Below are 15,038 nucleotides of genomic sequence, written 5' to 3'. Positions count from 1 at the left end.
AGCTTTTTGCAACTTCATAAGTTAAAACTTATAATTCTATAACTTTTTTCATGCTTACTTGGTAATTATTTACAAAGTGACATTAAAAGTGTAAGGAAACACTTGTTGAGATTCTTCAATAAATAAATTAAAATTGGTATATTTTCGAAAATTATTCATTTATAGTAGAAACCTATGTAGAACATTTATACTATACAATATGTATTATACAATATGTATTGATTTTAGGTAGTACCAATTTTATTATTTTTACCAGTTTTATCTTAGTTCTGCCAGTTCTGCCAGTTCTACTCTCTCATATACACATATTTTGAAAGAAGAAAATATTAATAGACTTCAAATTAAGTTTCAAACCAAGTTTTACATTAATTATCAAACCAAACACAATTGATACATGAAGAGGTGAATCAAACATGAACATTATCTCCAAATAACAACCATTGGAGTCCTTGTCTCCGGCGCCTTTTATTCTGCGTCCTAGGTCGAGTTTTTGGTCGTTTTTCCCCAGCAGATGCATACCTTTTTGTTTTCTTTCTTCCCCCTCTTATTTTCCGATTCGGAGGTATGATCTCCATATCTTGGACGTCATCTAGGACATCCCATCGAGACTTATCAGGTACTAAATAAATTGTCCTGCAATATGCAATTGCCCACAGCTCCGTCCAATAATACTTAGAACACAACTCATGTAACTCGAAATCCTTACCTCCATATTTTTGGTATGTAATGAAAGACGCCAATGCATGCACACAAGGATACTTTTGTATATCGAAAAACCTACAACTGCAACTTCTCTATCGCAACTTCACCAAATAATGCTTTCCGTCACTGTCAATGACATTGTATTCAAGCTCGAAACCATTTAGCTCTATCACCTTTAGTTTCTCAGCAGTTGCCCATAAATCATGTAAGTAGTTCTCCACTAAAGGCACCAATTTATTTGCGACTGATCCAGACACAGCATCTTTTCGATGTTCATTAAACCATTCAGAGAATTTTTTAAGTATTGCATCAAGCATGGGTATCAAGGAGTACCTCCTTGCATCTTTGAATACACTGTTCAACGATTCAACACAGTTGCTTGTGTCTAGGTTGTATCTATCTCCTGGAAAAACACATCGTGCCCATCTTTCTTTCTGGGTAGATTCTTCAAGATACTTGGCAGCAGAAGGATATCTTGTCGTAAAAGATGCGTAAGCAATGTTGAACTCATCCACTGTGTAAAACCTACTACACTCCATGAATCTCCATGCAACAACGTCTTTGTTCACGTTACGAGCATAACCTTTCACATTTTGGGATAAATGCCATATACAAAAACCATGATGAGCCAGAGGATACACATTAGCTATAGCTTTTATGAGACTTTTATTTCTGTCAGTCATAAATACTATTTCAGAAGAATCCCCAACAACGGTTTTCAACATCTCCAAAAACCAATTCCAACTTGCATCATTCTCACCATCAAGAACACCAAACGCCAAGGGATAATGGTGACGGTTAGGATCTTGAGCCGACGCAAAAACAAGAACACCCTTATATCCGTTCTTTAGAAAAGTTGCATCCATAGTTATAACTTTCCTCATGACTTTAAATCCTTCAATGCTAGCTCCCAAAGCTATGAACAAGTACATGAATTTATTATTCTCATCGCAATGCACATATGATCTTGTACCATGATTAACCTTCTCTAACATGTGCAGATAACATCGCAGCATCTTGTAGCTTTCTTCTGGGCTACCTTTCAAATCAGTAACAGCTTGATTTTTCCCTCTCAACGCCGTGGAATATGATATATCAACACCTAATTTTGTCTTGACAAGATCCATGATAATTTTCGGAGGTGGAGTTTCCATTTGCCCTGGATAATCACCATGTAAAAGAGAAGCAACTAATTGTGGAGTGCCTTTCCTCTTACTATTGCTTGAACTTTGACTAGCCCGAGAGCATGTATGCATCTTGTTGTGCCTTCTAATCGAGAAAATATATGTACCTCGAATCCTACCACCTCATAAATCCCAGTTACATCCTTCTTTAGGACATTTGACCACATAACGCACCTTGTCCGACTTTACTATTTCAAAACTAAAACAGTTAGCGAATGACGCTCTATCCACCACATCTTGCAATGCCTTCTTGTTTGGAAATTCTTGAAGTTTAGTCAGATCCAAACCGTCATCCCATGGTTCAATATACTTACACGGTTCTACAACAGGGCGTGGCTCAGTATATTCATCACCTTCATCACGTGATTCAGCTTCACCCTCTTTATTAGAATCACCCTCTACAGCCTTTTCTTTGCCTACGTAGACAACAATGGCGTTAGGTCCGATTTCACCATCCTTCGCATGTTGGTTTTCATAGTTCATACCAACAGAACTTTGGTCCCCTATGGGCACTGTGGGCACTGTGGGCACTATGGGCACTATGGGAACTTGCTCAGGCTGAGGCTCAGAAGGGATGACATTCACAAACAACATACATCTTCGCTTCTCATAATTAACGGAGTCTAGATAAACATTAACATCCTCATCATCATTAAGCTCACAATGCTCCAATGTTTCTACCATTAGTGGCTTGTAGCTCAGCTGCAACTGAACGTTACTTTCAACAAACCCAAGCTTCCTCTGTATCCTTGCTTTTAACATCAACAATGTTATATTCCTCTTAAACATTATACTATACATGCGTCCTTCATATTTAAAATGTAGGCTGACGTTCTCGCATATTGTATCCTGCCAAACCAACCAATATAAAAAAATCATAATTAGTACTACTACTAGTTTTACTAGTTTTACTAAAAATATCAGTATTACCAGTTTCACCACCTTCTCTCTCCTATCAAAATCGAATCGAATGGTACACGAGTTCTAATCGAGTTAATTCACTGAAATCGAAAGCCAAATCCCTTTCTTATCTAATAGATATCTCAATCGACCCATAAACCTTTGTAAAACACCCAATGTGCTAAGCTTTCTTCGATCTAAATCCAATTGAATTTCTATATTTACAAATCAAAAACAAATTCAACCAAAAGCAACTCTAAAGTGAAGTAACGCAACTGCATTTTGAAGAACAACTTGATGCAACTTGATTTGGTGAAGAACGACAGCAGTAGGAGCTCCGACGACGGAAGAATCGCCGGCGGCTGGGTTGAGAGAGGTCGGGTGAGTTTCTCGGGTCGAAAGAAGCTGGGTTTGAGAGTTTTTGTTTTTTTTTATTTAAAAAAATTAATCTAATTCAGTAAAACAAAAAGGGTAAAATCGTCTCATCGAGTATTATTGAATAAGGTGGGGGTATGAAGAATAGAGAGGGAGATAGGAGATTTGTCAAAAAATTTTAAGGACTTCTGAGACGTTTACTCGTTTAAAACCACTCTCTCTCGTCACTCTTCTCTTTCTTCGGGAAACTCGAATCGATTGGGGTGAAACTGTAGAACTAGGGTTTTCTTGATTTCTTTCAATCAACCAAAAATCAAGTAAGAAGATGGTGAAAACAAGGGGGGTCGTGTGAGGAGGAGTGAGTGTTTGAAAGAAAAGAAGATCTCACAAGGAGATGGTGGTTCGAAAGCAAAATCCAATTCGCCGGAAGTAGGTGTGTCGGGTTTGAGTCCGACGACAGTAGGAGGAGAGAGAGCTTTGAGTACGGTGGCGGAAGAAAGTGAAACTCGAGTTTCGGAGGAACCCAATCCGGTGGTCGAAGGAGAAAATGCGAACGAAGGAGAGAAAGCAAAATCCAGTACTCCGGAATCAAGTAATCGAGAAGAAGATGATGAAGAAGGAGGAGATAACGAGAGATCTACTTCTGTGGAATCAAGTGATGGAGAAGAAGAAGGAAACAATGAAGGGGAAGAAGAAAACGATGAAGGAGAAGAAGGGGAAGAAAAAGACGATGAAGGAGGAGAAGAAGAAGAAGATAAGGAGGGAAGTTCGAACTCGGCAGATAACTTGAGAAGGAGTACAAGCGAAAGTGAGAGGGAGAACGAGTATTCCTTCAATCTCTCCCAATGGTTATCAACATCCTTCCTTAAGCTTTGGGTTTCTTCTTCAATTGCATCAGCCCAAATTTTCCGCCTGTGCAATCCATCATCCTGCAAAATATATCAATGAACAGACATCATACTCAGATCTCTCAATTGTATTTGATTTAATTTAATTTACCTTATACTTAATGCAAGTAAACCATCTCTTTTTCTCTGTTTCTGTTGGAGAGATCTCTTCGACGATTCGGTCGCCACATGGGCAAATTCGAGGCATGCCCAAATCACCATCGGCTATGGCTTGTCGCAACGCTTCTAACTTCCTCGCCCTCTTCTGATCAGCATAGTATGGGTCGGCCTCAAATTGTTCCATAGTTTGAGAAGGAGAGAAATTATAGATCTAGAATTCGACTTTCAAGATGAGAAAAGAGAAGACTTTCAGTATCGAAGAAAATGAATGAATGGATGAGAATGAGAAGAAAAATCTTTGGGGCTGTGGTGAAGAAAGAAAAACAAAATTCTGGCCACGTGTAAATGATGTGTGCGTTCACACTGCGTGTTCACACACAGTTTTACAGATTAATGCAGTTGCACTAAACTTGCAAATAGTTGTACTTTAGAGGTTTCTCAGTTTAATTAGTTATACTAAACCTTAGCATTACTTTTTTTGGTTTTACAGTTGATTAAACTTAAATAACATACAATTACAAGCTTTTTGCAACTTCATAAGTTAAAACTTATAATTCTATAACTTTTTCATGCTTACTTGGTTATTATTTACAAAGTGACATTAAAAGTGTAAGGAAACACTTGTTGAGATCTTTCATAAATAAATTAAAATTAGTATATTTTGGAAAATTATTCATTTATAGTAGAAACCTATGTAGAACATTTATACAATATGTATTGTCAACACTGGTTTTAGGTAGTACCAATTTTATTATTTTCAGTAGTACCAATTTTACCATTTTTACCAGTTTTATCTTAGTTGTGCCAGTTCTACTCTCTTATATACACATATTTTGAAAGAAGAAAACATTAATAAACTTGAAATTAAGTTTCAAGAGGGAGTTATGCCATAAAAAAGTAGAGATTAGTCAAACCAAACACAATTGATACATGAAGAGGTAAATTAAACATAAACATTATCTCCAAATAACAACCATTGGAGTCCTTGTCTCCAGCGCCTTTTATTCTGCGTCTTAGGTCAATTTTTTGGTCGTTTTTCCCCAGCAGATGCATACCTTTTTGTTTTCTTTCTTCCCCTTTTTATTTTACGATTCAGAGCTGCATATCTTGGACTTCATTAAGGACATCCCATCGAGACTTATCAGGTACTAAATAAATTGTCCTGCAATATGCAATTGCCCACAGCTCCGTCCACTAATACTTAGAACACAACTCATGTAACTCGATATCCTTACCTCCATATTTTTAGAATGTAAAGAAAGACGCCAATGCATGCCCACAAGGATACTTTTGTATATTGAAAAACCTGCAACTGCAACTTCTCAATCGCAACTTCACCAAATAAGGCTTTCCGGAACTGTCAATGACATTGTATTCAAGTTCGAAACCATTTAGCTCTATCACCTTTAGTTTCTCAGCAGTTGCCCATAAATCATGTAAGTAGTTCTCCACTAAAGGCACCAATTTATTTGCGACTGATCCAGACACAACATCTTTCCGATGTTCATTAAACCATTCAGAGAATTTTTTAAGTATTGCATCAAGCATGGGTATCAAGGAGTACCTCCTTGCATCTTTAAATACGCTATTCATCGATTCAACAGTTGCTTGTGTCTAGATTGTATCTATCTCCTGGAAAAACACATCTTGCCCATCTTTCTTTCTGGGTAGATTCTTCAAGATACTTGGCAGCAGAAGGTTATCTTGTCATAAAAGAAGCGTAAGCAATATTGAACTCAGCCACTGTGTAAAACCTACTACACTCCATGAATCTCCATGCAACAACGTCTTTGTTGACGTTACGAGCATAACCTTTCACATTTTAGGATAAATGCCATATACAAAAACCATGATGAGCCAGAGGATACACATTAGCTATGGCTTTTATGAGACTTGTATTTGTGTCAGTCATAAATATTATTTCAGAAGAATCTCCAACAATGGTTTTCAAAATCTCCAAAAACCAATTCCAACTTGCATCATTCTCACCATCAAGAACACCAAACGCCAAGGGATAATGGTAAAGGTTAGGATCTTGAGCCGACGCAAAAACAAGAACACCCTTATATCCGTTCTTTAGAAAAGTTGCATCCATAGTTATAACTTTTCTCATGACTTTAAATCCTTCAACGCTAGCTCCCAAAGCTATGAACAAGTACATGAATTTATTATTCTCATTGCAATGCACATATGATCTTGTACCATGATTAACCTTCTCTAACATGTGCAGATAACATCGCAACATCTTGTAGCTTTCTTCTGGGCTACCTTTCAAATCAGTAACAGCTTGATTTTTCCCTCTCAATGCCGTGGAATATGATATAGCAACACCTAATTTTGTCTTTAAAAGATCCATGATAATTTTTGGAGGTGGAGTTTCCATTTGCCCTGGATAATCATCATGTAAAAGAGAAGCAACTAATTGTGGAGTGCCTTGTCTCTTACTGTTGCTTGAACTTTGACTAGCCCGAGAGCATGTATGCATCTTGTTGTGCCTTCTAATCGAGAAAATATATGTATCTCGAATCCTACCACCTCCTAAACCCCAGTTACATCCTTCTTTAGGACATTTGACCACATAATGCACCTTGTCCGACTTTACTATTTCAAAACTAAAACAGTTAGCGAATGAAGCTCTATCCACCACATCTTGCAATGCCTTCTTGTTTGGAAATTCTTGAAGTTTAGTCAGACCCAAACCGTCATCCCATGGTTCAATATACTTACACGGTTCTACAACAGGGCGTGGCTCAGTATATTCATCACCTTCATCACGTGATACATCTTCACCCTCTTTATTAGAATCATCCTCTACAGCCTTTTCTTTGCCTACGTAGACAACAATGGCGTTAGGTCCGATTTCACCATCCTTCGCATGTTGGTTTTCAAAGTTCATACCAACAGAACTTTGGTCCACTATGGGCACTATGGGAACTTGCTCAGGCTGAGGCTCGGAAGGGATGACATTCACAAACAACATACATCTTCAGTTCTCATAATTAACAGAGTCTAGATAAACATTAACATCCTCATCATCATTAAGCTCACAATGCTCCAATGTTTCTACCAATAGTGGCTTGTAGCTCAGCTGCAACTGAACGTTACTTTCAACAAACCCAAGCTTCCTCTGTATCCTTGCTTTTAACATCAACAATGTTATATTCCTCTTGAACATTATACTATACATGCGACCTTCAAATTTAAAATGTAGGCTGACGTTCTCGCATATTGTATCCTGCCAAACCAACCAATAAAAAAAAATCATAATTAGTAGTACTACTAGTTTTACTAAAATTACCAGTTTCACCACCTTCTCTCTCTCCTATCAAAATTGAATCGAATGGTAAACGAGTTCTAATCTCCTTAATTCACTGAAATCGAAAGCCAAATCCCTTTCTTATCTAATAGATAGCTCAATCGACCCATAAACCTTTGTCAAACACCCAATGTGCTAAGCTTTCTTCGATCTAAATCCAATTGAATTTCTAAATTTACAAATCAAAAACAAATTCAACCAAAAGCTACTCTAATGTGAAGTAACGCACCTGCATTTTGAAGAACAACTTGATTCAACTCGAGTTGGTGAAGAACGACAACAGTAGGAGCTCGGACGACAGAAGAATCGCCGGCGGCTGGGTTGAGAGGTGAGAGTAACCAGGTCGGGTTTCTCGGGTCGAAAGAGCAGCTGGATTTATTTTTTTATTTAAAAAATTTAATCTAAATCAATGAAAATAGAAGGCTAAAATCGTCTCACCACCTCTTATTAAAAAAGGTGAGGGTATGAAGAATAGAGAGGGAGATAGGAGGTTTGTCAAATTTTTATAGGGACTTCTGAGATTATGTCTCGCCTGTAGGAGGCCACGGTTTCAACTCTTGTACCCCGTACTTTTAGGCTTTACATATTTCACCCTAGAAAATATTTATTCTGTCCAATTCCACCTATGTTAATTAAGTTTTATCTAATTAACCAAAATAAATTAAGGTTGTAAAAATCAATGATTTGCGTTTTAAAATCGATACAGTAAAACCTCTATAAATTAATAAGGTCGGGACCACAAAATTTTATTAATTTATAGAGGTTTTAATTTATCGATAAATTAATAATTATTAATTTAACGATAAATTAATATCTTATTAATTTATGAAGAGATTTTTAATTTTCATATTTTTAAAAATTTTGTTACTTTAAAAATATTAAAGAATTTTGTTATCTTGGCTATCATAATTGTTAAGTTTAGAGTTTAGGTAAAAATGATAAATGTTAGAAGTTTAGAGTTTATAAGAAATTGCTACTATCATTCATGGTAATGATTAAGTCAAAGAATATATTGTGGTAATTTTAGAATCAAATACATGTAAGGAAGCAATTATCGCATTTAGGATTCTCCATAATTTTTGGATGCGATTTGAGAAGACGGCAATGAAAAAGATTAGAGATGAGTTCCAATAAGAATGCAAATTCAAGAATATGGAAACAACAGTAGAGTCATATTTCACTAGATTTTCTTAGATATATATATATATATATATATATCAATATTAGCTTGATTATTAATTTATAATATTAATGGGACCATATTTTTACATAGGATTTCCGAAAAAATTATTATCTTATTAATTTATCGAAATGTGTCATTTTTTACACCGGCCCAACTTGGAACCGGAAGAATTTATTAATTTATAGCGAGTATTAATTTAAAAAGTATTAATTTATAGAGGTTCTACTGTATTTTGTAATTATTGTACCGCTATTGTTAACCCGACTCGAAAATATGAGATCCGACCGAAATAATTTTATTTACCCGTTATGAAACCCAATAAGACCAAATCGATTTGGGGATAACTAGAAATTAGGGTTCCTTTTCTCTTCTTCTTCTTCTTATTCTTCCTCGAGTCCGAGAAAATCGAGTTCTTCGTCCGTTTGTTCAATTTCCATCTTCTTTATCTCTGTTTGTTTATTTCTCTTTAACTAGAAGTATGAGCCATTTTTCGTCATCTGATTCATCTCATTTGACTTCGAGAACTACTCACAGAGGAGTTCCAAGTAGGTGCTGGTGTGGTAACGAAAGAACAACGTTCACTTTGAAGACAAATTGATAACTCTCTAATTTACATGTTTTTAGCATCTTTTTTTGTCCATATTTTGCATTGTTCATACCTTTAACTTAGCATTTTTAGGTCATTAACTGTAGGAATTCACGTTTAGGCCATTTAGGGTGTTGCATTTTTGTATTTGCATGTTTTGGATGAAAACATGTGCTTAAGAGCCTAAAATGGGGGAAAACAAGGACAAACTCGAGCATGTACCCAAAGGAGCCATCGAGCTGGAAGAACAAGTCCGAACCCCAACACGATCGAGGAGGATCCAAGAGCCGGAAGAACAACCCGAAGATCTACCCAAGGAGTAACCTGACTTCATCATCGTGTACCCCATCGAGTAGACCATCGGGCAGGTCTGGGAAGCTAGGTCAAAGGGGTTTCCATATATAAACTCCTCCTCTCCTTCCTCGCAAACGAGCACGCCGCAGACCCTCAAACCAGAGAGCGAGAGCTTCTGTGAGAGAACTGAGCGACTCAAACATTTTGCCCTTTTGTTTTAGATTTTATTTCATTACTTTTTATCATTTCTCTAGCTTTGTATCTTGTACTCTTATCCTTCTACTTTATCGTTTAATATAATGCAATTCTCGTTTATATTTGTTGTTATGTTTCTTGACATGATTGCCAAGTAGTGTAGTAAAGTTTCTAGGGATGGGATAGATGATTTTGTGTTCTTGATCGGTTAGGATGCCTTAGTTTGATTGTATGTGTTCGATAGATTTCCTTCTAGGTTGGTGTTCTTAATGCTGTCAACAGCCCGAGAGGGTGAGATTAGATCTTAGGTGTTTTACCACCGAGAGGTGTAGATGAGATGATTAAATCAACCAATGCTAGAAGTTTACTCACTTAGCCTAAGAGATTAGATGAGTAAGGGGTTTACTGAAAATAATGAATCGGATCTTAATGCCTGCTTGGTCATGTTTATCCAACGAGAGTTAGGTACGGGAGTGATCAAGGTTGATTGTTTCTAGTGCGAGAGTGTGTTAACAAGGTTTTAGAGATTCATTGTCTATGAAATATTTGCTTGAGGCATGTAAGGCATCTTTACTGGTCAAGAATACTTAGGATTCGATTACCCATCCTTAGAAGCTTTCATATTTTAATTGCTTGCATTTTCTTTCATTACTCGATCTCTTACCCGATCAGGCACACGATAACCTGCATCGAGTAATACCTTGAGTCGTTCATATTTCATTTGCTTACTCGATCACCCCACCCGATCCTGTACTCGAATGCTTGCATCGAGTGCTTAGGTCGTGTGGTTCTTTGTTTACTCTCTTTTCTTTTATCACTTTAGGATTGTTAGTATAAAACCCTATTTGCTTGGCTTGACTTTCACTGTTCTGATCATATCCTTCCTGCTAGCAATAAACAACCATTTGGATTGATAACCCTTTGTACTACAAATGCATAGGGAATTGATACCCTGGGTGAAAACCTGTTTATCACAGATGAGAATCCATATCGGAGATTCTACAGATGCGCGCAGGGCGTGAAGGTAATTTGATTTATGTGTTGGTTTTTTGAATTTATCAAATATTTTGCATCGGTGTTGACAGAGCCGTGCCTTAGGTATGTAAAAAAAAAGCATTTGCCTTAGGCCACATAAAAATTACATAAATAATATGCCACATTTTTTCCTAAATTAGGCTGAACATACATTTTTATGTAAGGTTATAGGACTTTTGTTTAGAAAAAAGACTCATATTCATTTACATTTATGGAAAATTTGTATGTTTTCCTATGCATTAGCTACTAAATCATGCTTTTTAGGAATTTGTTTTGAAAATGAGCAATATTACCTTTTTTGTACTAAAAATAAGATAAAAAATTTCTCAAAAATAGAATGTGAGAAGCTACATTTTTATTATTTGCCTTAGGCCTCTATTGACCTTGGCACGTCACTTGGTGTTGATGATTGATTCTCCGATCCGGACATGATGTTAGGATAAAAAGGAGAAACACATGTTTCGTTGGGTTGATGATGCTCTTCTTGAGGAGATAAAAATGATTGAAAGCAAACATAAGCAGCTCTTAGAAAATGTCAATGATCTAAGAAAGATGATGGTGGACAATATACAGATCCAAAACAAGTTCATTCAGGAGATGAAACAAGAGATGAATGAGATCATTCAGCAAGAGCTAACGGTGGAGAGTTTGAAAAAGTCGAGCATGAACAAGGTTTGCATACTTGTGGTTGTGGCAGTTTCGGTCGCGTGGTTGTGTGGAAAGGTTGTATGATGTGTTTGATTTATGTATTTCTATTGTTATGTTAAGACCCTGATTGGTTTTGTGTTGTTATCTTTAAACTCTTAATTTGTGTTTGTGTTGTTCGTAATGAAAAGAGAAGCAAGAAAAGCAAATGAAAATTGTCAGATCATTGAAAGTCTAGTTGTTGTCAATAATAAACCAAAACATACATCCGAATCGGCAATAATGTTGTTGTCATAACTCCAAAAAATAGGACAACACATTCAAATGCTTGTTACCATAAAAACCTAGAAACTCTACTTTTGTGTTGCTTTCGAGGGTTGTGTGATTGTGATCGTCTCTTGAGGGTCCTTCTTTGCCTTCTTTGCATCCTTTGCAATCTGATATGAATAGCACTAAGTAAGAGATTCAAGCTAATGAGAATGTTAAGTTATAAGAGATTCAAGCTAATGAGATTCAACCTTTAAGAATGTACCATCAAGTCCTATTATAGGTCTACAAGAACCAGCCCATTGTGGTGGCAATATTTTTGCAACATTTTTAGTTGTGAGCATCGTCAAAAAATATATGCGACGAGCATATATTTAAAAATAATTACTACAAATTTGGAATATTTTTTGCTTTATATTTTACGTAGCATTTATTTACGACAATATATAGTTGCATTAGACCGTCGTGATTATACCACTAATTTGCTGCATAAATATTGTTGCATTAATACAACACATATATCAATATATTACTTGGTTGCAAATTTGTAATAATATTTGCTATATTTTTTCTGTGGCAAAAATTTGTAACAAATGGAAGTTGCAAACATACGTTACAATTATACGACAAATTTACTACAAAAATAATGTTGCATTAATACGACAACATAGCAATGAGTCTATTTATTGTAAATTTTGCAATATATATGGAACAAATACCAATTTGCAACGCTCATATAGCCACAATAGAAAATGTGTCTCAATTTTATTGCATTTTCAAATTTGCAACAAAATATGGAGTTATTGCAACAAATTTTAGTGTAGCTATGACTCTATTTTCTTGTAGTGATAGAATCTATTGAAGACATCTTCACCCTTCTCATTCGGATACGTATCAATGAAGGCAACAAAATCTGGATTTCGAGCATGAATCTCCTCAACATATCCTTGGAGATGCGCAAACTGTTCAGCATACCCTTCCTTCAACTTTTTAAGACCAAGAAGTCTACCTCTTTGGCATTGCGGTTGCGTCGAGACCAACTTCCAATGGTCTTTGATATACCGCTGAATAGCCATAGGCATAAACTTCTCATTTAACCTCAGCTTGTCCATAAATAACTTAGCAATTACCATACTCTTCAAGATCTTACTTTTCCATTAGGTTTGCAACTATACCACATACATGAAGTCTTTGTCACAAACAGTTGCTTGTCTGGATCACAGGAACAGTACACCCTCCACTTATATTTGCCACCCATGCCGCACTTGAACCCAATCTTCTCCTTCTTCCACCTATTTTAAACCACATTATGACCATGCTTTATAATGCCAACTCCAAAACAGTTTCTTTGAACTCAACACTTGTGAAGAAAGTACTTCCAACCACAAATATGTCACCCAACTCGTCTGATTCTTCTATCCTCAACACAATGGGATCCTCATCCTCATCTGAACTATCTGATATTACATTTCGCTCAATTTCCAGCTCATAAGAAGAAAAAAGAGGTTGTTGAAGAATCTGAAAATGAAGAGGAGCTGGAGAAATCTAAGAAGGAAAAAGATGATGAAGATCGACTTAAGCTCTTTGCCTTTGAAGTAGATGATGGAGTAGCCAATTTTGGCAAAGACTAATTGCTATATTGTCGTATAAATATTATATCTTTTTTTAATATTAAAAAAATAAGAAATAGCAAATTTTTTTTCTTTTATATTAAATCTTCATCATCTTTGGTCGGATGTAATATTTAATATAAAAGAAAAAAAATTTGCCATTTCTTATTTTTTTTCTTCTCTCTCTCGCAACGAAGAGTTGCGAAATTGATTGAGATTTCTCTCAATGAAGGAAGTGGAGTAGATCGATTCGATATTTGGTGACTTTCATCTGTTCTTGGCCGTTAAGCTCATCCTCTCCACCGATGGCAGATCTCAGCAGCAATTCTCGGTGAGTTAAATGACAAGTTGGTTGGATGAAATTGGAGCCTTTTCTTCACCAAATCGGAGCACCAATCCCTTTATCATGGTACATTTGTCTTTTTTTTGTATCAATTTTTGTTTAGTAAGATTTAGAATTCAGGGTTCTTTAATTTTCGAAAATTAGGATTCTATGATTTTCAGACTTTGGGTATTTTTATTCGGGTTTATATGTTTATGTTTTTGGCTCTGGTCTTGCAGGTTGTGTGAATGGATACCTCCGCTGTGTTGAATACGAGAGAATCCCATCCAAAATTCTCACATACCAAGCCTCAGAGGCTCCAATTTACAAGGGTTGCTATCATTTGAATCAACAAACCAAGAAGATAGTCCAGAAGATTGATTTGACACTTGCGACAGACTTAGTTAAGGGTGTGAAGAGATAGTCCAGAAGATAAGTTTAACAAAGCTCTAAACAAGTTGTTTGTTTTCAATAATTTGGTAAACCCAATTGATGGTGCGGTTGATAAATTAGGTGTTGCGAGTTTGAGAGCTGTTGTGAAGTGCATTGGGACTTTGCTTATTGGTCTATGTGATTTGGATGATTGGGAATCTCTTCAAATTGGGTTTGGTTTACTTCTCAAGTTCGCCATTGATAAACGTCCAAAGGTATTCACTTTTGGGTTTCCCACTTCCTAGAATTGCTGAATGAATCACTATTGTCTATAGATTGACCATTTTCATGATCAATTCTGTTAAAGTGTGCATCTTTGCAGTTGTATTGCTATCTTGTATCATATTTTTGATGACAATCTTGGTTTGTGTGTTTGCTATGTTAGGTTAGAAGATTCGCACAAGAGTGTTTGGAGAAGTTTTTTGGTTCTCTACAATCATCTACTGTTATAAAGGAAGCAAGTAATACAATTTATGCTTTACTTAAAGAAGTGCTTTGGAGAAAGCCAACTCAGTCGAACCGACATTATGTTTAAGGAAACTTCTGATAGTTTGTGAGTCATTAGCAGGTTTTTTCCCTCCCTAGCTTTCAGCATATATCTCTTTTATTCTTCATTGTGGGCTTTGATTTCTTTATATATGTTATGATGAATTCCAACGTTCAATTCCTCTGCTTTGATTTCTATATATATGTTATGATGAATTCGTGGGCTTGGCACAAATCAAGATTACAACTAATCTTTTTTCGATTTGTAATTTATACTTCTATTTTAATATGCTTTTGTGTTTTGTATGTTTAAAAGATAATTGAAATGCAATAATAAAATTCTTCATTGTTTAAACATTAATTTTTTTTTCAAAACTAAGAACCTCACTTTTAAGAGTTTACCATTGGAGAAGTACAATTTTAATTAACAAACAAAAGGTTCTTATTTGGGAATTTAATGGATTCTACCACATTCTCTTTAAAACTTTTCTATTTTACC

General features: G+C 35.9%; 1 pseudogene; it reads right to left on the bottom strand.

The window, feature by feature from the left end:
- Window positions 1-407: 407 nt before the first annotated feature.
- Window positions 408-4,352, bottom strand: LOC104752217 (uncharacterized; annotated as a pseudogene).
- Window positions 4,353-15,038: the final 10,686 nt, after the last annotated feature.

This window comes from Camelina sativa, chromosome 20 (genome assembly GCF_030686135.1).
Source record: "Camelina sativa cultivar CO46 ecotype springtype chromosome 20, ASM3068613v1".
NCBI lineage: Eukaryota > Viridiplantae > Streptophyta > Magnoliopsida > Brassicales > Brassicaceae > Camelina > Camelina sativa.
The sequence above is the reverse complement of the archived record's forward strand: the minus strand, read 5'-3'. Positions and strand labels throughout refer to the sequence as shown.